We start from the raw sequence: 22,765 nt of genomic DNA, 5'->3' as shown, positions 1-22,765 counted from the left end.
TCATTTCCCGTCCTTTGGGCTTCCTATCATCTGTCCTTAAGCCCCTCCTCTGTGCTCTTCCCCTTTCCCTGTTTTGATGACACCCACCCTGGAGGCCATGTCTCAGGCAGGCACTCAGGCTTTTCATCTGAACTGCTTCATGAAATCCATATGCAGCCCTCCTCAGCCCTTTCCTAGCATCACCCTGACCCCTCACCACTGAGTCTGGGAAGCAGCCCTGGACTGCAGACCAGGGAGTAGGGCTGGGAGCCAGCAGAGCACAGATCACGCTGTTGGAGGGGCCTCAGGAAGAGTGGCTAAGCCTGGGTGTCCCCACTTGGTTCTCCACTGCCTGGGAGTCTGTGCTCATGCCCCGTTCTGCTCTTGCTTTCAGCTCTCAAGAAGCTTCCCTTCTATGGACTTGACAGAAACAACAAGGGAAGCAGAAGAAGAGAAGGACTTTGGAACCGGGTGAATTGGGCAGGAAAAGGGGCAAACAAGGACACATGCTCTCCCTCGTTTCCCTGACTTTGTTGTGGGCACCTCAGGAAACCACACAAAACCCGGGGTGATGCCCTAGCCTCTGTCCACAAAGAGAGGATGAGAGGAAGGTCACAGTCCCTGCAGGCAGTAGGAAGCCTGAGAACATCCCACGGGGAACTTCCACCTGATCCGTGCAACTCCCTGTTGTGGTTGGGCAGTGTCATCCATGAGCTGCTGATCTTGGAGGGAGGGCACTGGCTGCCTGGAGGGACTGCACTCCAGGCAGCCCATGCACTGTGCTCTTCTGGAAAAGGGCTCCACACCCCCATTGAGCCCCTCACTCTGCACGACCCAAGCCTTCACCTCCCACCCTGCAAAAGTCAGCTGATGGCTTGCTCCCGAACAACAGTAGTTGGGAAAAGACTGTGGTGGGGTTGCCTCATCTCCCACTTCAGCACCTGAGAAATGAGCACACAAGACAGGTCCCCGGGCTCATAGAAGCAGAACAGCTCAACCCTCCCAGCGCTGCATCCCTGTGGGCATGGAGTAGGCCTGGTCTCCAGCTGAGTCATGTATGCTGGCCACTCCTGTAGGACCTGACCAACACCTCCAGTCCCCCGAGCCTCCAAGACACAACGTGGCAGGTAGCGGGTCCCCTCATGGCACAATTTTGCTATGGGAGCTTGATACTCTAGAGACCCTTCTCAATCCCTCAATCCACAGGGTAGACTCATCAGGCAAAGGCCACCCAGTCTGCTCCCACCTCGCCCACCACCTGCCCACAGCATGGGGACTGTGCCACCTCCGTTGCCATGCGAGTCAGGAGCATGCCTTCTCTGCCATGCCACCTGCAACACTCATGTGGGCAAAAGCACCACCCACAGAGAAGGGAATGTCGAGGGCTCTCAGAGAGGCTGGAGAAGGGACAGCCCAACAGGAGGAGGACCCAGCAGTCATGGAGGAGGATGGTCAGGGCAGGGGCCTGAGTGACCCTGGGAGTGTAGCCTTCATTCAGCTGGAAGGGGCCCATGGGAAACTTCCCTTTCTTCATGTCACACATGGGTCCTGCAGGGAAACCTCTACCTCAACACATCAGAAGATACGTCCCACAAAACCCCACATCCCTCCGGTAAGACCTGCCCCAAGGCACACGCCACTTGCTATCTCATACCACTCCAACTGCTGTCTCCACAGCTGCACCACAGGACAGTCTGCCTATGACCCCGAGGCATCAGAGTCTCTAGAAGGGCTCAGACAAAGGGAGTCAGGATGGCCCTGGGGCCCCACTTGTGGCTTTGATTTGGGCCCAAAGGAAGACTTGGTGTGAAAACACAAGGAAACACACCTGCAGGAACGGCTCTCTTGCACCTAACCTCTGCAGGCCAAACAAAGACAAGACTTCTGTGCAGCCCACCAGAAGATGGGACTGGAACACCGAGGATGAGACAAGAGGACCCCCTGAGTTGGCCACCACACCCAGAGTTTGCTGCCCAGGCCCTGCTGATGACTGACACTTGGAGCAGGAGGAAACAATCAAGGCCTACAACATTCCACAGTCTGGTGAGACCGGGCCCACCTGGGAATGGGGGGCACAGTATACTTCCTGTCTTTTCCCCTGTCTGCTGCAGGGGCTGGTCCTCCTCCTGCTGTCTCTCCAGTCCCCAGCAACCATGCAGAACATGATAGATGCAGGAAGAAGCGGGAATTCCAGGGACCATTATCCACCCTGGAATTGACTTGAAGGGCAGCAGCCACCCTAGCTGTATTCCCCTAGAGTGCCACCCGTGAAATGCCCCTGTCAATTCCATGCACAGGACCGTGGCAATGCTGGGCTCAACACTGGCTGTGGCCCCAAAAAACAGGCCCCCCTCTGCCTGTGTGTTTTCTTAGCAGCAACAGGTGTAGGGAGGAGAGCTGTCCCTAATCTGAGCTTGACCTCTGGAGCACCAAGACACCATGACAGAGGAACTGTGACCCCAAGCACCACGCTTTACTTCAGGGAAAGCTTTAGCCTTGAAGATGGCAATGCTAGACATCTAGGGCATAGAGAAATGGGATCCAACATTCCTTTGGTGGGAATGCAAGTTGGTGAAGCCAATTTGGAGAACAGTGTGGAGATTCCTTAAGAAATTAAAAATAGCGCTTCCCTATTACCCTGCAATTGCACTACTGGGTATTTACCCCAAAGATACAGAGGTAGTGAAAAGAAGGGCCATTTGTACCCCAATGTTCATAGCGGCAATGGCCAACATTCCTTTGGAAGCAAGTTAAAGCATTGCACATTTTGCTCTACCTGAGCCCTCCAAGTCTAAAGGTCTCAGGAAGCATTTCTTCTCCCATGGCAACCCTCAACATCTCCTTATATTCAATAAGAATCTCTTATTGGAGATTAGAACATTGGAAACATGGGTGATTTGACCAAGCCTTGAATGGGTCTGTCCTATGCAGAGAGCTAGACGGAGACTCAGATGGGACCAAAGGGCTTTAAGTAACTAAGGCGGACTTTCAGGAAACCTGCAGCCATCAAGCCCCTTGGGAATGTTGGTCTGACCCCTTGCTTCCAGACTTCCCCTCCGCCTCGCCAGGAGCATAAAAATTGTCACTTCCTGGCAGGTGTAGGGACCTCAGGATATATCGGGTAGCTTAGGAAGAGGAAACTGCCCAAATCCACAGGTATCACAAGCAGATCTGATGGCAAGCACTTTCCTTGGCCTCTGGCCTAGAGAGACAATGATTAGACATTACTCGGAAAAGTCCCAGTGATGCAGATTCTAAGCGATCACCATGATTGATCACTAGGCTTGCTGAGCTTAAGTCAATAATTTGGTCACGTGGGTTAAAGTGGGACTTGCTTTACAAGGACATGAGCTCCGGGTTGGCTGTCTCTGGAAAGGAGCGTTCTTTTGAAGAGGAAAATTAGGGTTCAGGAACCCACCTTTGTAGACGTTCTACTCTAACATTGGTGACCTTTCCATATGTGTTGTTTACCTAAGCTAGACAACTTGAGATTATCTTCAGAAACATTTCCACTTTAGCTCATGGATAGGCAATCCACTTGCTTCTTATTCTGTGGGGATAAGAGCAGGACAGCATGAGTTTAGGGTTAATTCAACAACTGGAACATGTGATTGATTCCTCCAGACTGTAGAACTTAACTAGCACCTTGACCAATTGGATGGGGCTGGCATGAGGAACTCATTCCCTCAAAGCCAGAGAACATTCACTACTCCAAAGTGTTCTCTGGGGACCTATGGAGACAATGAGGGACCCCACTCTCTCTGTAACTGGGGCGGAGGGTGCACTTCGGGAGTCTATTATTTCCTGGACAAGCAACTTACCAGCGACTCCTACTAATGAGGATATTCAGGCGAGATCTCAAATAAAAAGGGCTCCTTGGAATGGTTTCTTCCCTCACAGTCCTACTGATCCAAGAAGCCCACACCATTCAGGTAAAATGGCAAACAAAGGTTTTAGCTAAGCTTCCAACTGCCCTCCTGGGAAAAGGAACCTCCCAATTCATATGGGGATGACACCTGACACTAAGGACTTGGCATCAGCTCCAGAGCGTCACAGAGAACAAAGGCCACCAAATGATGCTGGGAGGCCAATTTATCAAGTACCAGCTTATGCTTCGAGATACGCCCGAACTAACACCTGAAACCAGCCCAACTTTAAACACAGCAACCCTTAGGCCTGGACCTGACCACTCTACGCCCATGGCTCATAACTGTTGAAAAGTTCTTAAGTCAACCAGACTTAAGATGCCACTACGAAAATGCACAGGACAGATGGGTTAGCAATGGCAACAGTTTCAAGGAAAAGGGATAAAAAACCCAGGTATGTTGTCATTAGTCAAACTCAGACTGCTGAGGACAAAGCCTGACAGAAAACATGTCTGCCCTCAAAGCAGAGATATTAGTGCCCACCTGTTGGCTGTAATTGGCAAAAATCTTACAAGTATTTATCCTGACTCCAACAGGCCTTCCTTGTCCTCTATACCCATGAAACAATTTAGAGAAAAGGTTCTTCTTCCCAAACCATAACCCACCAACCCAACATGGGCCTGAAATGACTGCCCATTCCAAGAATGGCCCTCCAAACCTGAGTAGCCCTTGAAAGCTTGACTGCAGTTCAAAGAGACTCAGGATGAGATAAGGGTCCCTAGCTGGGACACCATGGCCATGAAGCTCTAACCTGTGCCCAAGCTCCAGAGGCCACCGGACACTTAGGGTGGGCCTAGATGCATGGGTGCATTATTAAAACCATCACCGACCCAGCCGACCTTCCCCATTTCAAGCAATGGTGCACGTGTGCTCGATTTCGTTGACATGGCCACCTAGCATCCATCTTTGTCCCTCTTTGGGACTGGAGGATGTCTTTTGGCATGGGAAAATCCTTACTGAGTACACAGTCAAGGTCCTACATGTCACCCAGAACAGGATTTCTCAATGAAATATGGGAATGATCTCAATGCATAAAGCAGTTCTACAAAACACAAAGGCTTTAGATGTTGTAACTGCTGCACAAGGTGGAGCTTGTGCCAATCTAAAGACAGAATGCTGTGGGTACGTTCCCCACTATCACAAAGAGATTTCTGCTTTCCTAACAGACACCACTGCTCAAATCCGCACTTCCAAGGATCCCTCTCTTTAAGGACTGGCTCAACTCTTGGCCTGGGGGAGGGTTCTCACCTACTATCAAAGGACTCTTCATGGGGATTCTCCTTCTCTTTCTTCTTCTAACCCTGCTGTGTTGTTCCCCCCCACCCCCACCCCATCTCTGCAGGTGGTGCCAGGAACCCTTCACTGCACTAAATTTCAGAGGACAGATGGTCCTTTCCACTCAGGAAGATCCATTCACACGCTCTTCACTGCACTCAGCAGCCTCTTCATTTCACAACTCTGACATAGAGAGGTCCCCTAGCTCACCAGCTATGACCCACAGGTAGGGATAATTTTATACTTCTATTCAGCAGGAAGAGGTTACAGAAGATGAGATCATCCTCCTTCAACAACCTTAACAACAGAAGAGTATAAACTGCTCAGGGGCACAGGAGGAGGGAGGAGAAGGCTAGCCGAGCATAAAGCAGGAGCTGGCATGACACACTGACCCCCAAAATGTGATATGGATGACATTCCTCAGGCACTCTGAGTTCCCTAAAACCAAGGGAAGGAAAAGACAGATACCCCACAAATAGAGATAAAATCCCTGCAAGACCGGAGTCTCCCTCAGTTTATAAAAGTCCTTGTGATTCTCCAGGAAGAGGCTTGCTTAACAAGAGGCTAGCTAACTTCCAGAGATTTGTAACTCTGGTCCCTGAAACCCTTACATCACCCCTCCCCTTCATAACACTCAGGGAGGCTGAGGCCGAAGGAAATGTCAATAAAACGGAATTTCTATTCAAACCTGCAGTCCCTTGATAAGGACTTGTGAGAAGAGGAAGGTAACATTCCTCCAGGAAGCTTCCAACCATCTTTCTATTAATGCCATCTTAGAAAAACCACCTTCACTTGACAAGAGCAAAGCCTCCTGTATCCTGTGTGTCCTCTGTCCTACTGCAACATTCTTGCAAAACCTCTCTTTTGCCTGACCGCCCCCAATGCCATCCTAGAGAGTCAGCCTCCTGTCATGACCCCAGCATAGCAACCCTTTCTACCCAAGGGTCGTATCCCTGTGCTTTAATAAAAATCACGCTTTGCCAACAAAGCTATCTCAAGTCTTCTCACTTGACCATCCATCCGCCTTGAACTCTAATGTCTTTCCTATATCAGTCCTGTCTCTTGTAAGGCTCCTATGGAAATAACCCTGCAACATGGTCCCATTTCTGTCAGCTCTTCTGTCTCCATCCACCTAACCCACTGCACATTCTGTGTCCTCAGAGGACAGGACACTTCTGTGATTCTTGGACTGAAACCATCACGTGGTACCTCTTTCTTTCCTCAATTTTGTTGAGTTTGCCCATCTTAATCTCCCCAGCAGTCCATCCTCACTTTCTTTTCCTCACCTGTTTATCTGGTCAATAGGTTCTAATCACCAATATCTATAACAGGTTTCTGCTCCTTAGTACATGACTCCAATTCTTTCCTTTGTCATCAAGCTCAAATCTTAACTCTCAGATGTTTGTCTCACAACTTTCAAAATTTTTCTTTCCCCTAATGCCTCTCTACCAGTTTCTCTTCTCCCTTTTTTCAAACCCTCCCTCCCTTGCTTCCTTCCTTCCTTCCCTTCATTATCTTTTTGTTCTTTGTATTCCTTCCTCCTTCCCCCTCTTTCTTTCTTTGGTTATGTTATGTTAGTCCCCATACAGTACTTCAGTACATTTTCATGTACTGTTTCCTGTCTCATTCTCTGTGTAGAACCCCCAAGAGCTCAAGGCAATATATTCCCTATTATAAAGGATGAAGTGATACCCATATGGGTGCATCTCAAAGGTCTGTTATTCTGCAAGTCAAGGGGAAGCTTCATGGTAATGGACCCTGGCCTTCCACACTACAGCTGGACATGGGAAAAGCTAAGCATCCACCACAAACTCCTGTCTTCTAAGACATTCAGCATACGGGCCATCCCCACAGAAATCTGAATAGTTTCATTTATCGGCTGAAAGGTGCCTCAAGTCAAGCCATGGCATGAGTGTCTGTAAAAGTCACTGGCTTCAACACGACTCACCAGTATAGTCTTTGAAAATTAAATATCTAAAATTTAATCAGCAGGTGATGTGGCTGTCATGCTACCATGTAAAAAGATCATCTGAATTCTGGAAAGTAACATTGCACCCGACTACAAGTGGCATGAAGAGGTTGACACAGAGATGATTCCTGAAGGAAGGGGCTGGAATTCGTAGGTTGCATCAGGAAGGGAGGAACATGAGTGAGCAATCCTTCCACAGCCCCTCCTGTTCTGGCCATTATCAGAGGGTTCACACTGCACAGAACCCGGCCAATGCTAGGGCACAGGAGGAAGATTTCTCATGTACCTCACCTCACACCATGTGTGTTATGTCCTGGAAAGAGGAACCTTGTATTTACAGACAATGTGGAAGAGCCTTCAGCCATGTGTCCCTGGTGCAAATGACATCAGAGCTCATTCATCCTGGATTTCACCACACACATCTGCCCAGTGTGGAAGACCCTTTGGTCAGGGCTCTAACTTCGGGAGACATGACAGAACTCATCCTTCTGAGGAAAGTAGACATGATAAGCATGGGGGAAACAATTCGAGGGCATTGCTCACTTCTGTACACAGCAAAACCACTGGAGTGGCATCATAGGGATGGTAGAAAGGTGGGAGCCCCTTCATTCAGAGGGTTCTGCTCTTATTCACTCCCAGGACCTCACATGGGGTAGAGGCCATGTGGTGGGATTGCTGTGCAAAAGCTCGCAGCAACATGCATCTCTTCGAGGCCATGGGCACGTTCCCACAGACAGAAAGTGGTCGAATGCCATATTCAAGGGAAAGCATTTACTAGAGCCACACCATTAGCCAACATCTGAGGATCCCCACTGGAAGGAACTCCAATAAATGCAGTCAATGTGGAAGAGCCATTAGAAACAGTTCTCATATTTGGAGATACCAGACAACTCAGAGCAGAGAAACCTGTGTCTGTCATCACTGGGGCCCCACCTTTACTCAGAGCGCCCACCTTTCTCACCACCACAGAAATCACACAGTACAAAGCCTGTGTCTCCAATCACTGAGGCAGAGCCTTCTGCCAGAAGTGGTCCCTTTCTCAACATCAGAGAACTCACACGGGGAGAACCACTAGTGCTGTATCTTGGTGGGAGAAGCTTCAGCTGGGGCTCTGGGCTGAGCTCCCACTACCATCTCAGAGTGTGCGTCATCCCTCACTTGGGAGCGAAGGTGCAGGGACCTCCGGGGACCCCCTGCATCATCACTGCTGCTGAATGCCAATGAAATCCATGTGGGAATCCCATTACTCATGGAGCCAACATGTGAAGGACCTGGGAGGATTCCCACAGAAGAAAATCCTCTCGGTGTGATGATGAAAGGAATGTGCTCAGTTATCTCTTCTTCCATAGCTAGCAATGACACCCTCACACCGAGGAAACACTGATCCTCACCACAATGGGGCGAACTTCTTCCCCTGATACTCACAATAGAGGATCACTGGACAAATACCTACCAAGGAATTTCTTAGGGTGAAATTGAGATACAAACTCAGACACTGACAATTTTTCACTGCAAACATATAAAATTGCATCACTTTCTGAGGGATGCTAAATGCAGTATTTCAGTAACCAATAGCTAGAAATAAAGCAAATATGCCCCCATCCATCAGTACTTGCATAAAGGCCAGTATCACTGAACAGGCAGTGTCCCACAACCGTGCACACTGTGCCAAGTTAAGAACAGGGACTTTCCTTTACTAGCTCTCATAATTGACACAGGTACTGTCTCTTGGTAGGAAGTTTGAAACATAAATACACTGCCTGTCATCCATGAGAACATCAATTGGAGGGTTAACTCAGAATCTTAGAACACAATGTGATTGACATATGTTCACGAAAACATTAATCTAAAGATGAATGTAGATTGCAAGGATGAATGGCAACAAGACTCAACAAACACATGGTTTGTGATCTACCTCTCATGTGTCCTTCATTCTACGAATATTGTCCTCATAATTTGGAAAGGATTTACAAATTAATTAGATACTTAGAAATATATCTATTTTCTTTACTTGTTTGAGAGCAAGAGAGCTAGAGAGGGAGCAAGAACAGTCGGTTGGGCAGCAGGGAAGAGGGAGAGGAAGCAGGCTTCACATTGAGAAGGGTACCCAATGCAGGGCTTGACACCCCAGGATCCAGGGATCCTGGCCTCAGCCAAGGGCAGATGCTTACCCAACTGCACCACCCGGGGGCTGACAAATTAATTTCATCTTTTACAAAGGTACTCTTCTGGAAGAAATGTCAGTACCAGGGCAGGAAAACGTCTACAGTTCAGCATCAGGCAGTGAGGGCTTTCTCCCCATCTATGAGAACTTGGGAACCAAGTGGTTTTCTCCACCACCAAGAACAGCTATGTAGCTCTGGGACTGAGATGGTGTAAGACCACTGCAGACACGGAAATACTCCCCGATATGGAAGATATTAGAACACTATGGGGTATTTACTTTCCCTTGTCTGCAGACAAAGCATGTCCAGGAATGTCTGAATGTTTTTTTTTGTTTTTTGTTTTTTGTTTTTTTTTTTTTTTTTTTTTTTTTTTTTTTTTTTTTTTTTTTTTTTTTTTCAGTTAAGGGACCAATTCTTGTTTTGGCTCAGGTTATGATGTCAGGGTTATGGGACTGAGCCACTTGTCATGCTATGCAAGTCTTGTGGAGCCTGCTTAAGGGTCTCTCTTATCCTCTGCAACTCCAACTCGCCCCCCCCCAAAAAAAAAAGAGAGAGAGAGAGAAAAAAAGTGCATGGAAGCCCATTCAGACATCCATTTGTAAAGATGCCCAATATTCTTTGCTCTAGATGAATGGACTAATAAAGCAAGTGTGGACAGAAAGTCGATCATAGAGAGAAGGTCTATTTAAAAGGTAAACCTGAAATACTCAGGATTATGCTACCAGAGGTAACCTGTAATTCAGAAGTTCTTTGTGGGGCAGGGACTTGCAGAACCATCTCCATATGTGCCACTAAGTAATTTTCCCCAAGCAACAAACTCTAGATATTCTGGTTAAGGTTTCATCTCGAATTTGATCAACAAGAAGAGGGTATCTTTTCCTCTGGAAGGAAGACAGAAGCCAGCACATAAGACACCCAAGTCAAAGCCTGAACCTCAACCCAGGCAGAAGGTTCAGAACCAATACTACTTACTACTGCGATGCACAACCAGCAGGGAGATGACAGGAGTCATACTTCTGTACGTCTTGCACTTGAATCTGCACTGAAGAGACAGAGGCCAGACTTATTGGTTGCTGCCAATGAGGCCAAGTCACCTGAGCCTCGAAGCACCACCTGTAAAAACAGGGAGAGCATTTGGTTGAGGTCTCAGTACCCAAACTTGGGAAGACACAATGTCACATGAAACTGAAAGCATGCTCCTCCCTACCAGGAGAGAGCACGAGCTCAAAGAGGCCAAAACCATTGGATCCCGAAATTTGTGAAAGACTTATCATTGCTGCTGGCAGACCTTCAAATAATACATACATGGTCAATTGGCTACCGAGAGTTCCATGACATCTATGCCATACCTAAGCAGGAGGATGTGGGTCAGGAGGTGGACCTTAGGTCAATCGCCATTTGCAACTAATGATGAGAGTCTAAATAAAGTTCCTGCTCATCCCAGAATCAAAATAGAACATCTGCAGAAACCGTATTTCAACTGCATTTTGCATGACCATCCTAGGAATGCTTACTTCTCCTTGAATCGTCTTTCACCTTTGACATGGTTCTCATTTATCTACCCCATAACTTCAATGACACAGAACTCCCATAGGAAATGAGCATATACTCTACCTCCTCAATGTCTTTTCTACTCTACATGAGTGACTCTGTTAGTCTTGCTTCCTTTCTTTTTTCACAGCTCTATTTGGCTGAAATGAGCCTCCAGTCTTTCCTTTCTAAGACATGCCTCTCATAGATCCTGGAACTCAAAAAAAGAAATAAGAAAACTAACAACAAATCACCACCAATATGAATATAACTTATACCTTGGAGACTGAAGTTGTTTCATTCCTAACTGGAGAGTATGCTACTGACCCAAAGGGCAAGCCCTACAAAAACCAGCTTCTAGAGGATTCTGGGATGATTTGGCGTATAGTTTTTATAGGATTTTCCCAATCAGGAAACAGCCAGCCTCCAAAGTGAGGTCCCCAAACCTGATTGTGAACTAAATAGATTCAGAACTTCACAGGACCCATTGTGAGGTACAGAAACGCTTGGCGGTGGTGGCAGCAGGTGCCAGTCCACATGGGTGATGGATTTCAGTTCATCGGATTTAGAATGGTTTCTTACATGCAAGAAGGCAGCCGCAATCTCACTTGGTTTTTAGCATCTATTCTAACTAATCCTGGCAGGCATTATGACAGACCATTCCATACAGATTTTGAAACCCAGCTGTGCTGGAACTTTTCATGAGGAATCTCTAGAGTGAACTTTCAGTAGTGTGTCCAGGCCAAAGCCAAGCGCAATACTCAATCAGACTTGACTGCAATACCTGTCAATTTGGGTGGATTCCTCTTCTCGAGGTCCCCCAAATATCCTGACTTTCATATACCTGCCAACAAATAACATTCCCTACTCATCCGGCAGGGCTCCTGGGCACTGTCTCATCAAGGTGTCAAGACGCTATGGCCAAGGGACTCCACAAAATGGCTCTTAATTACTGAAAATTGTCTGGTCATTATCTGAGTCTATACACGTTACTCTCAAACTGGACATTTCACTCAACCCCTTGGTTCCCAACTGTGTCCTGTTACAAGAAAAAGGCACTTGTGCTGAACTTACACCAATAATCCTAAGTACCTTGGAAGAACGAATTCTCCCTGAGAGTTTCTGAGTGATGGGGGGTTCAGGGAGGGAGAGAAGTTAAATGCTCCCATTTGTTCACACAAATATTTCATCACATTTCTGTAGATCATGGATATTTTCAGATACAGTTTCCCTCAATCTGGAAGAAGAAACATTAAAGAACCAGCAATGATTCAAACAAGAGTCACAAAGGTAGACTCATGTTCCTCAACTCACTCAGTCCCCACTTATTAATTCTTGTTCAGCTTCAACGCAACTTTTCCATGAGTTCTGCAAATCCATACCCACTTGAGTTTGAGGATTTTCATGATTGGACATTAATACCCCACGAGACACATCACCGTGTACAGTCACAGGCATTTAATGGCAGATTAGGGATGAAAGGCCTGTGGACACATGCTTAATGAGATATATTTTCACCAAACATAGAAGGCAAGATGTCAACATGGAAGCAGAGAGGCCACAAGACCTGCATCCCGGTCCCTAGGGCATGGCGGGTCCATGAGTTTCCATATCTCCAAGCCAAACACGCTCATGTATTCTGAGCTAAGGGTTCTCCTTCTAGAATTTTCTCCCAAGGAGAAAACCAGAGGGGTTGTATAGGACTTGCAACAGTGTTTATAGAGGCTTCCTGGATGATGGTGAAGCCCCACAGCTCAACACCTTGCCCAAGGCCCACAAACCTGTTCAGTGCCCCCTTTGCATCCACCATGGTCATGCAGGTCTAGCCCTTTCTCCTCCGGTTGCACAGCACACCCTCTCCTGGTGTCCTACAGGCCGCTCGGCCTCTGTGTGCCATTTTCTCGATGGATTTCTTTGGAAGAAGATAACCCGCAAAGGGGTGGAAGGAGCAAATATACTCCTTCTAACCCTTTCTCTCTCTTTGCACCCACCCAGGGTTTGTGCAGGGGGAACACAGCTGCAGGGACATGCAGATGGGGTCCTTCTTCTGTGGCGCTTCCAAGAATCCCCCTGCACAGAGCCTGAAACTTAGTGCTTAGCAGGCTATTTTAGTCTCTACCTCCACTGTCCACCGCAGCAACGGGGCAGCATTCCAACTGCCAGCCTCCTCAGAAAGAACTCCCACACCCTAGATAGCTGCCCTCTGTCCAACACCCAGGTGCTGACCTAGGCATTTGAAAGGAGACTGGATGAGGAGCCACGCCCACCACACCCAGGTTCCAGAGTGCGCTCCACACCACACCACCATCTACTTCAGGGTTGTGGTGATGGCAGACTTCATGCTGTGTGCTTTTTGCCCTCTGACATGCCAACCCTCCAATGTGACACAGAGCGCAGAGCCCGGCTTGAGGCCCCTGGTGACCTGGCTGGCTGATTCAGTTGCCTGGGCCTGCCTGCCTCCCTTCCTTCTCCAGTACTTTCCTATGAGCATCTGACTGGGCCTTGTGACCCTGGATCTGCTACGGAGCCCCGGGCCCTGGGTGCAGGCCATCAACAGGTAGTTGGGGAGCCACAGACTCCAGCTGTCCGGCCCTGTACTCCCCTCAACCCAAACACCATGGTGTCCAATATGGGCCCAGGTGCCAGATAGGACTGTAGCCCCCGCCTTCCTGCTCAACCTCAAGGGGCATCTCTGAAGCAAGGCATGTCAGCCCCAAATACTTGTCTCCCCAAACCCCTCCCCACTGGCTGAAGAACCCCTAGGGATAGATGTATAGAGAGGCCAACACAATCTATACTCCAGGCATTGCATTTCCCTCAGCCTCTCATGGTGGGTCAGAGGAGGATTCAGCACAACAGCACAAATAACACTTAAGTAGTGATTGATTAAATGTGTTTCTCACAAGGTGGCATCATTTCCAGATACCTGGCAGCAGGCCTGGTTGTCAGCCTACCTGTTCTCCAGAAAGAGCCCTGCTCTGACATTGATAAGCAAGCCACAGACCAAGAGTAACTCTGCAGGTAAATGAGCCCAATGTATGCTGGATCCTTTCATTTTGTTGTTTTCATTTTGCTCCAAAGTCCAGGGAGATACCTCTGGGGCATGGATGGGGCTCTCTGTTCAAGAGCACAGGAGGTAAATGAGCCATATGTTCCCTTCAACACCACTTCTGGGATAGGCCACATCAAGCTTCTACCCGTGTGCTACCCTGTGACCTCAGCAGGGCCAAAGCACAGCCTGCTCCCTGGATGTGGAGAGAACAGGGATGCAGTCCCTGAGCCACATATTCTGAAGCCAGAACTCTAAGGGAACTATGCATGTGGGCTGGTTCTAGCACAGAAACTGGCAAACACTATGCAGCACTGAAAGCCACCCAGGTTCCTGGAAGCCTCAGAGTGGGGGTTCAGTGGCTGCTCTGCTTTCCAGATCTCCCCTGTTCTGTCCTGACTCAGACCTAAGCTGGAACCCCTATGGTCCCTCCAAGGTCGGGTGGCATAAAAAGGGCCTAGAGCAGTTGGGGTGGCCCTGGGAAGGCAGCCCACTGAGGCAGATCCCAGGAGGAGGCTGGAGGGCATATGGGGCTCACTGAGATGGGAACCCAACAGATTGCTGTGGATACAGGGAGCCCGGTGTCTGTGGAGGGTGAACACATCACTGTCTCAACAGCTGTTTCCCTGGAAAATGACTGAATCTTTCCATGCCCCATGTCTTCTGTAGAACTGGAACTCACAGCACTTTGTCCCCCAGGATTTGGTGAGGAGAAACAAAGACAATGAACAATAAGCACCTCACCAGTGCTTGGAACAGAAGAGGCATCCATGAGGACACATCTCCCTAGAACTGCTTGGTAGGAAACGTGTTTTGGAACCCCTGGCTCAGTTGGTCATGTGGTTTTGAATATCAGAAAAAAAGCACCTGTCTTCAGGGAGCCTTCATCCAATGCGGTGACTCAGAGACATCCTGATCCAGTTACACAACCTCCTTTCCAGGGACATTCCTGCCTGTGTAAATATAGGGCTGTGTAGACAACTACCTTGTAAGCCCTGCCCCAGGAAGCTGTGGACCCAGCAAGATTGTGGCTCCCAATTGGGCCCAGCCGTCCTCCCTGTGTCACCAGGACAGTGTCCCTGGGCCTCTGCCCTTACCTCACTTCTCAGTGGTGATGATGGTGGCCTCTAGGGGCTCTCCCAGCCCTGCCTCATCTTGGTCATCAGCCTGAAGATGTATGCTGACTCTGGGGCCAGCTCAGTGGCCATGAATCGCCTCACCATGGCACCCATCTCCACTGTGGTGAACGTGCTGGAGTTGCTGTTGGCCAGGCAGTAGGCAATCTCATACCCTGTGGGTGGGACAGGAGGCCCACACATCAGTCTCATCACCCCGCTCAGACCCCACATTCCTGCCACCCCACCACCACCACTCTGCCCTGTTTCCACCACGTCCTTCATCCTCTGCCAGTATCTGAGAGGAATGGCACAGCCCCAGTGGCAGATAGAACCTCTGAGTGCTGGGCCCCCATAACTCTCATTCCACTTCATCCATCCCACCACCAAGACATGGAAACAGTTTCATCTTTAGTGATGCAATACTTACATAAAACACCAGTACTCATCATATCAGCAATTTAAAACCTCCCAAAAAAAACAAGTTCTAGAACCAGATGCCTTTTGTGGTACTTTCTACCATTTAGGGAAGGATTCATAACTGTCATTTGCCCACTTTTCCAAAAAACAGAAGAGAAAGCTTCTAAACTCATTTGCTGAGGCCAAAATTACCCTAATACAAGAATAAAGGAGGACACCCCAAGAAAATAATCTTATAGTCCAATTATCCTGATGACCATAGATGCAAAAAAGTTTAACAAAATACTAGCAACCCAAGTTCTCCAAAATGCTGAGAGGATCGTATACTATGATCAAGTAGGATCTTGCAGGATGCAATGATGGCTTACAGGTGCACGTCTATCAGAGTGATACAGCACATTATCAAAATAAAGAATACAAATGATGTGATCATTTTGAGATGCATGGAAGCATTTGACAAACTTTAATATCAGTTTGTAATCAAAATTCTCAACAAAGTGCATAGACCAGAACATACATCAACACCAAAAAGGCCATATCTGGGGCACCTGGGTGGCTCAGTGGGTTAAAGCCTCTGCCTTATGCTCAGGTCATTATCCCAGGGTCCTGGGATCAAGCCTCGCATCAGGCTCTCTGCTCAGAAGGGAGCCTGCTTCCCCTCTCTCTGCCTACTTGTGATCTCTCTCTCTGCAAAATACATTAAAAAAGTCTTAAGAAAAAAAGGATATGACAACCACACAGATTACATCACATTCCATAGTGAAGTTTTAGCTGTTACTATTTCCTCTAAGATCGCATAGGTTAGGAACATTGCCGATCTTTCCTTGCCACTTTTGCTGAACACAATATTGAAAATCCAAGGAAGAACAATTATGCAAGAAGATAATCAGAAGGCATCAAAACTGGAAATAAAGAAGTAAAACGGTCACTATTTGTAGATGATATCGAATATAAGGAAAACCTCATAAAAGCCAGTGAAAAGTTGTTCAAAGTGTGACTAAATTCAGTAAAGGGACAGGATACAATATGACTACCCCAAAACCTGTGAATTTCTATATGCTAATAACGAATCATCAGGATAAAATTAGGAAGATCATCCCACCTGAAGTTCATTCAAAAAGAATGAAATACCCAGGAATAAACTTCACCAAGAGGTAAAATCTTGTATAATGAAAACTACAAGATGGAAAGGAAATAAACTTGAGGCAACACACAGAAACTGAAAGACACTGTATGTTCTTGGGTGAGAAGAACTAATAGTGGTAAAATGTCCATACTTCCCTAAACCATCTACAGTTTCATTGCAATTCCTGTTAAAATTCTAAGGACATTTTTCACAGAAAGAGAAGGAAGGTTCTAAAAATTTGTATGATGCCACAAAATACTGTGAATACCAGAGCAATCTAGAGAAAGAAGAACTACACTAAAGGCATCATGCTTGCTCATTTCAGACTAATGACAAAGCTAGAGTAATCAAAAAAATCTAGCATTTTCATAACAACAGACACACACATCACCAGAAGACAGGAGAGAGTCCAGAAGTAAACACAATTATCTATGATCCGGGACATTATGACAAAGAAGCCAAGAATAAAGAAGGGGGGAAAACAGTCTTTTTCATCAGTGGTGCTGGGAACACTGGAGAACCACATGCAAAAGAACAAAACTGCACCATTCTCTTACACCATACACAAAAATTAACTCAAAATGGGTCAAAAAATTGAATATAAGTCCTGGAACTATAAAACTTATAGCAGAAAACACAGGGTTTGGAAAGGTCCTTGACATAGGTCTTGGTAGTGGTGCTTTTAAGCTGATAACAAAGGAAAAACAAAGAAGCAAAGTGTGAGCTTGCATCAAACTATAAAATGTCCAAACAACAAGGGAAACCAGCAACAAAATAAAATGGTAACCTAAGGTAAAACATTTGTAAATTATATATCCAGTAAGGGGTTAATATTCAAAATACAAGAACTCATGCAGCTCAACAGCAAACCAAAACAAACAAAACAAAACTCATAAAAGCACCAAAACAAACAAAAAAAAAACTCCACAAATAATCTAATGTAACAGGAGCAGATCCAAATAGACATTTTCCTAAAGAAGATATACAGATGGTCTACATGAACATGAAAAGATGCTCAACGTCATTAATCATCAGGGAAATGCAAATCAAACCAGAATGAGGCACCACTTCACACCTTTCAGAAGGCTCTTTATCAAAAACACAAGTAATAGCAATTTATTTTAAATATTTTATTTATTTATCTGACAGACAGAGATCACAAGTAGACAGGCAGGCAGAGAGAGAGAGGGAAGCAGGCTCTCTGCTGAGCAGAGAGCCCGATGTGGGACTCGATCCCAGGACCCTGAGATCATGACCTGAGCCGAAGGCAGCGGCTTAACCCACTGAGCCACCCCGGCGCCCAGTAATAGCAAATTTTTGTGAAGATGTGGAGTAGAGGAAAACTCTAGTGCACCATTACTGGGAGTATAAATGTGTGCAGCCACAATGGAAAACAGTACAGAAGATCCTCAAAAAAAGGAGAAATAGAGCAACCAAAAGTGCCAGCCATTCCCTTTGTGAGAATTTATCTGAAGGGAATGAAAACACTAACTCACAAAGATATATTCACCTGTGTACACTTCAGGAATATTTACAGCATTGAAAATAAAAAAAAACAACCTAAATGCCATCAGTGGATGAATGAATAAAGAAATTGTGGTCCGTAAACACAGTGGAATCCTACTCAGCCATAATAAAGGATGAAATCTTTCGATTTACAACACGGTGGCCCTTGAAGGCATTATGCTAAGTAAAACAGGTCAGACAGAAAGACAAATACTAGAAATCACTTACATGTAGAACCTTAAAAGAAAGAAAATGAAAACAAAAATACGAGCTCACAGACAGAACAGATGGTGGGTGGCAGAAGTTTGGGGTTGGAGGTGGGAGAAATGGGTGAAGGGGTCCAAAGGAAAAAAGAAAACAAGCTCAACTATAACATCTTTTTTTTTTTCCTAATTAAGTAATCTGTACCCCCAACACGGCTCAAACTCATAACCCAGAGATCAAGAGTCACACACTTCACTGACCAAGCCAGCCAGGGTCCTGGAATCGTAGCATCTTCCTATATGCAATGTATGGAGAAAGGGGAAACTAATTTAATCGATGGTATTTTGAGGTCCAGGTGTTTTTTTGGTAAATGTAAAAATGAAAGAACCCATTCTTCAGGGTCATGCACACAGGACTGTATCTCGTTCTAATATTTATTATGACACTGAGCAAGTAACTTACCTTTTTAATTTAATTATTTATTTAAGAGATAGAGAGAGGGGGGACATAAGCAGGGGGAGGGACATAGGGAGAGAGAGAAGAAGACTCCCCATTAAGCAGGGAGCCTGACCTGGGGTTCGATCCCAGGAACCTGGGATTATGTCTTTAGCCAAAGGCAGAAGCTTCAATGATGGAACCACCCTGGTGCCCCTATTTAACCTCTTTTCTACCTTTTCCCCCACCTCTGAGGATATTATGAGCATTTGCTTTTAGAATAGCTTCTATATTTAATTTAAGAGTAGTTTTTAGAATTGAATGAGAGAGGTCACTTAGAATAATACCTATGAGAATAAGCCCTCAAAAATGTTTTAAAAAATCTTATTCTGGGGGTACCTGGGTGCCACAGTCAGTTAAGCAGCTGACTCTTGACTTTGGCTCAAATCAAGATTTCAAGCTCCTGGGAGAGAGCCCTGCACCAGACTCCACACTCAGTGGAGACACTGCTGGAGGATTCCCTCCCTCCTTCTGACCCTCCCCTCTCTAGCATATGCTTTTGCATGCACTCACTTTCAGTCTCTACAATTAATAAATATGCCTTAAAAAATCTTATCCTGAAGAAAAAAAATCTTATCCTGGACATTTGGTGGTTGCATAACCATTTTCATAATTGGGCAGTATCTCCTAGGCTACAAAGCACTTTTATACACATTCTCTTATTGCAGTCAGGATATGGTCCTGGGAGAAGAACTTTATTGTGTTTAGAGGGAAAAAAAAGAAAACCAGAGCTAACAGATGATTCTCTGATTTTCAGTCCAATGGAGGAGAAAAAGAAAAATTCCAAATCCAGTCCAAAAAATCCCTAAGAAAAGCCAATGAAGGGCACTAAAAACTGATAATGGGATCAATGACGTAAGACGATGCAACATTTATAAATATTTACCAACACAACAGTGGAGCAACTAAATATGTAGAACATATATGCACAAAGCTAAGAGAAGAAATCAGCACCAATACCATAGGGAAATTTAATACCTCACACTTCTCTCAGTGACACACCATCCAGACAGAAGATCACAAAGGAAAAAACAGCCTCAGAGAAGATGTAATTTAGATGGACTTGACAGATACACACAGAACTCTCCATCCAAAAGCAGCACATGGAATACATTCCTCTCAAGTGCACCTAGAACATTCTCCACCATAGGTCATATGTGAGGCCACAAGACAAGTCAATAGCGGCGCCTGGGTGGCTCAGTGGGTTAAGCCGCTGCCTTCGGCTCAGGTCATGATCTCAGGGTCCGGGGATTGAGTCCCACATCAGGCTCTCTGCTCAGCAAGAAGCCTGCTTCCCTCTCTCTCTCTCTCTCTGCCTGCCTCTCCGTCTACTTGTGATCTCTCTCTGTCAAATAAATAAATAAAATCTTTAAAAAAAAAAAAAAGACAAGTCAATAAACTCCAGAAGCCTAGAATTTTCCCAAATGATGAGTGAAATCAAATTGACAATCTTTTCAACCACAGTGGTATAGACCTAGAAATCAATTACAAGAAGAAAACTGGAAATTCATAGACACAGAGACTAAACAACATGCTACTGAACAACCAATTGGGTTCATGGGCAAACAGAAATAGGAATACGGAAATACTTTGAGGCAAATGAAAAAAATAATACAATCAAACAAAACTTATGGAATGCAGTAAAACGGGTTCTAAAATGGGGCACCCGAATAGTCAGTGGAGCACTGTGACTCTTGATCTTGCAATTTTGAGTTTCAACCCCACGCTGAGCATAGAGATCACTTTAATTTTTTGAAGATGTCATTTATTTATTTGACACAGAGGTAGAGAGAGAGAGAGACTGAGCAAAGTGGAAGGAGCAGCAGGCAATAGAAGAGGGAAAAAGTGGTTCCCCGTGCTGACCAGAGAGCTGACACAGCACTCAATCCCAGGACCCTAAATTCATGACCTGAGCCAAAGTCCAATGCCTGACAGAATGAGTCACACAGGCACCCCTTAGAGCTAACTTTTTTAAAAAAAAGTGGTTTTAAGAAGGAAGTTTATAGTGATACAGGCCTAACTCAAGAAACAAGAAACATCTCAAATAAACAACCTAACTTGATACCTCAAGGAGACAGAAAAAGAACAAATGAAGCCCAAAGTTAGTAGAACAAAGGAAGGAATACATCAGAACTTAAATAAGTGAAATACAGACTAAAAAGACAACAGTAAGATAAAAAAAAAAAAAACATAAAAAAAAAAAACAAGAACAACAACAGGTCAACAAAGAGCTGTTTCTTTGGAAAGAATAAAGCTGACAGAGTCTCAGCCAGACTCAAGCTAACAGTAAAGAAAGAGGACTCATCATTAGAAATGAAAGAGATGTTCCCTGATACCATAGATATGCAAAGGCTCATAAGAAAGTCCTATGAACAATTACACCCCAACAAGCTGGATAATCCAAAAGAAAAGGATACATTCCCAGAAACATACAACCTGCCAAGACTGAATCCTGAAGAAACAGAAATTCTGAACAGACCAATGACCAGTAGGGAGATTAAATAAGAAATCAAAAACTTCCAACAAGCAAAAGTCCAGGACCCCATGGTTTCACCGGTGAATTCTATGAATCGTCCACAGAAAAAAAATGAATACGAATCCTTCTCAAACGTCCAGAAAAACAAGAGGAAGGAATGCTCCCCACCTCATTTTATGAGGCCAGTGTGGCCCTTATTGAAACTTCCCAATGTGCCCCAAGAAAATGACAGACTAGCATCTGTGATGAACATAGACATAAAAATCGTCACACAAATCAAACTAATGTGCTGCATTCACAAAACGAAGGCTCAGCCTCATAGGACCAACTCAACATATGCAGAAAAAGCCTTTGATAGCGCTGCTACCAAATCACTGCCCCCCCACCTGTGCTTCTGCTGCCTGGCTGGTCCCCACATCCCATACCATGGCCACCCCCTGTGCCTCCCTGCTGCGCCCCACACACCCGCCGCTGTCCCTCCCCCCCCCCATTGCTGACAGGCCACTGCGACCAGCGCTGCCACCCTCCACCCTGCTACTCCACAGCAGTGCCCCTTTGTCCCACAACAGATAACCCTCCCCATAGCTGCCCTGCTGCCTGGCGTGTTGCAACTGATGCCCTGCTCTTTCACCCTCAGTGCCCCTAACACTCCCTTGTGCACCCCCAGGACGCTGCCACCCTGCTGCACCACTCTCCAGTGCTTCTACTGGTCTGGTGCCTGTGTTTCCAACAACACCACCAATGCTACCATGGTCACCCTGCTGCTCCTGCCCATCTCCACCGCCGCGCCCTGCCCCCAAGCCATGCTATGCCATTGCCAGACAGCTGCTGCCCTGCTGGTTCCTCCCAACCACATCCAGACCAATCTCTCCCCGCTTTGCTTCCACGTCTGCTGCCATCCAACTGCACTTCCTTAAGTCACTGCCTTCCTCAAGTCACTGCTGTCTCACTGCCCCCCACTGCCATTTATTCATGCATACTGTCCCCTTGCTGCCACAGCTGTGCAGAGTCCCTGCCCTGGCCTCACAGCTATTAACCTGATGCTCTTGCCCTGCTTGTCCCACCAAACACCCCCGAAATGCTACCACCTGTCGTCCCCCCATCCCTGCTCTAGTGCCTCCAGATTCCCTCCCCGTTGACCTGCTGCTGCCGCCCCACTCATCCCAGCCTTTTCCCAATGCTGCTACTTCCTGGGTGCCCCCAACTCGTGACCCTGCCATCCTCAGCACACCCCTCATACTGTCCATCTTACCACCGCTGCTGTAGCTAAGCTTCTGCCCTGTGCCCAGGCCACTGCTGACCTTCTCTGTCCAGTCCCCACTGACATGCATTAAGGGCCTACCTCTCCCTTCATGCCCTTCCTGTGTACTTGCTGTGCCTCTGCCTCCCAATTGGTTCCATTCCCCCTTCTCCCCACACCACCACCCGCCTGACACCCCACATGCACCTGTGCAGCCACACTGTCCCCCCCCGCCCACCACCATGCTCATTTCTGTCCTGCTGACCCACAGCATTGGTGCTACCATCCCT

The 22,765-nt window shown here is 46.6% G+C and overlaps 1 pseudogene; it reads left to right on the top strand.

Moving 5' to 3' along the window:
* Positions 1–347: 347 nt before the first annotated feature.
* On the top strand, positions 348–22,152 carry LOC125092666 (uncharacterized; annotated as a pseudogene).
* Positions 22,153–22,765: the final 613 nt, after the last annotated feature.

The sequence above is a fragment of the Lutra lutra genome, unplaced genomic scaffold (assembly GCF_902655055.1).
Source record: "Lutra lutra unplaced genomic scaffold, mLutLut1.2, whole genome shotgun sequence".
In the NCBI taxonomy this organism is placed as follows: Eukaryota; Metazoa; Chordata; class Mammalia; order Carnivora; family Mustelidae; genus Lutra; species Lutra lutra.
Note: the sequence above shows the minus strand (reverse complement) of the source record. Positions and strands in the feature narration are given on the sequence as shown.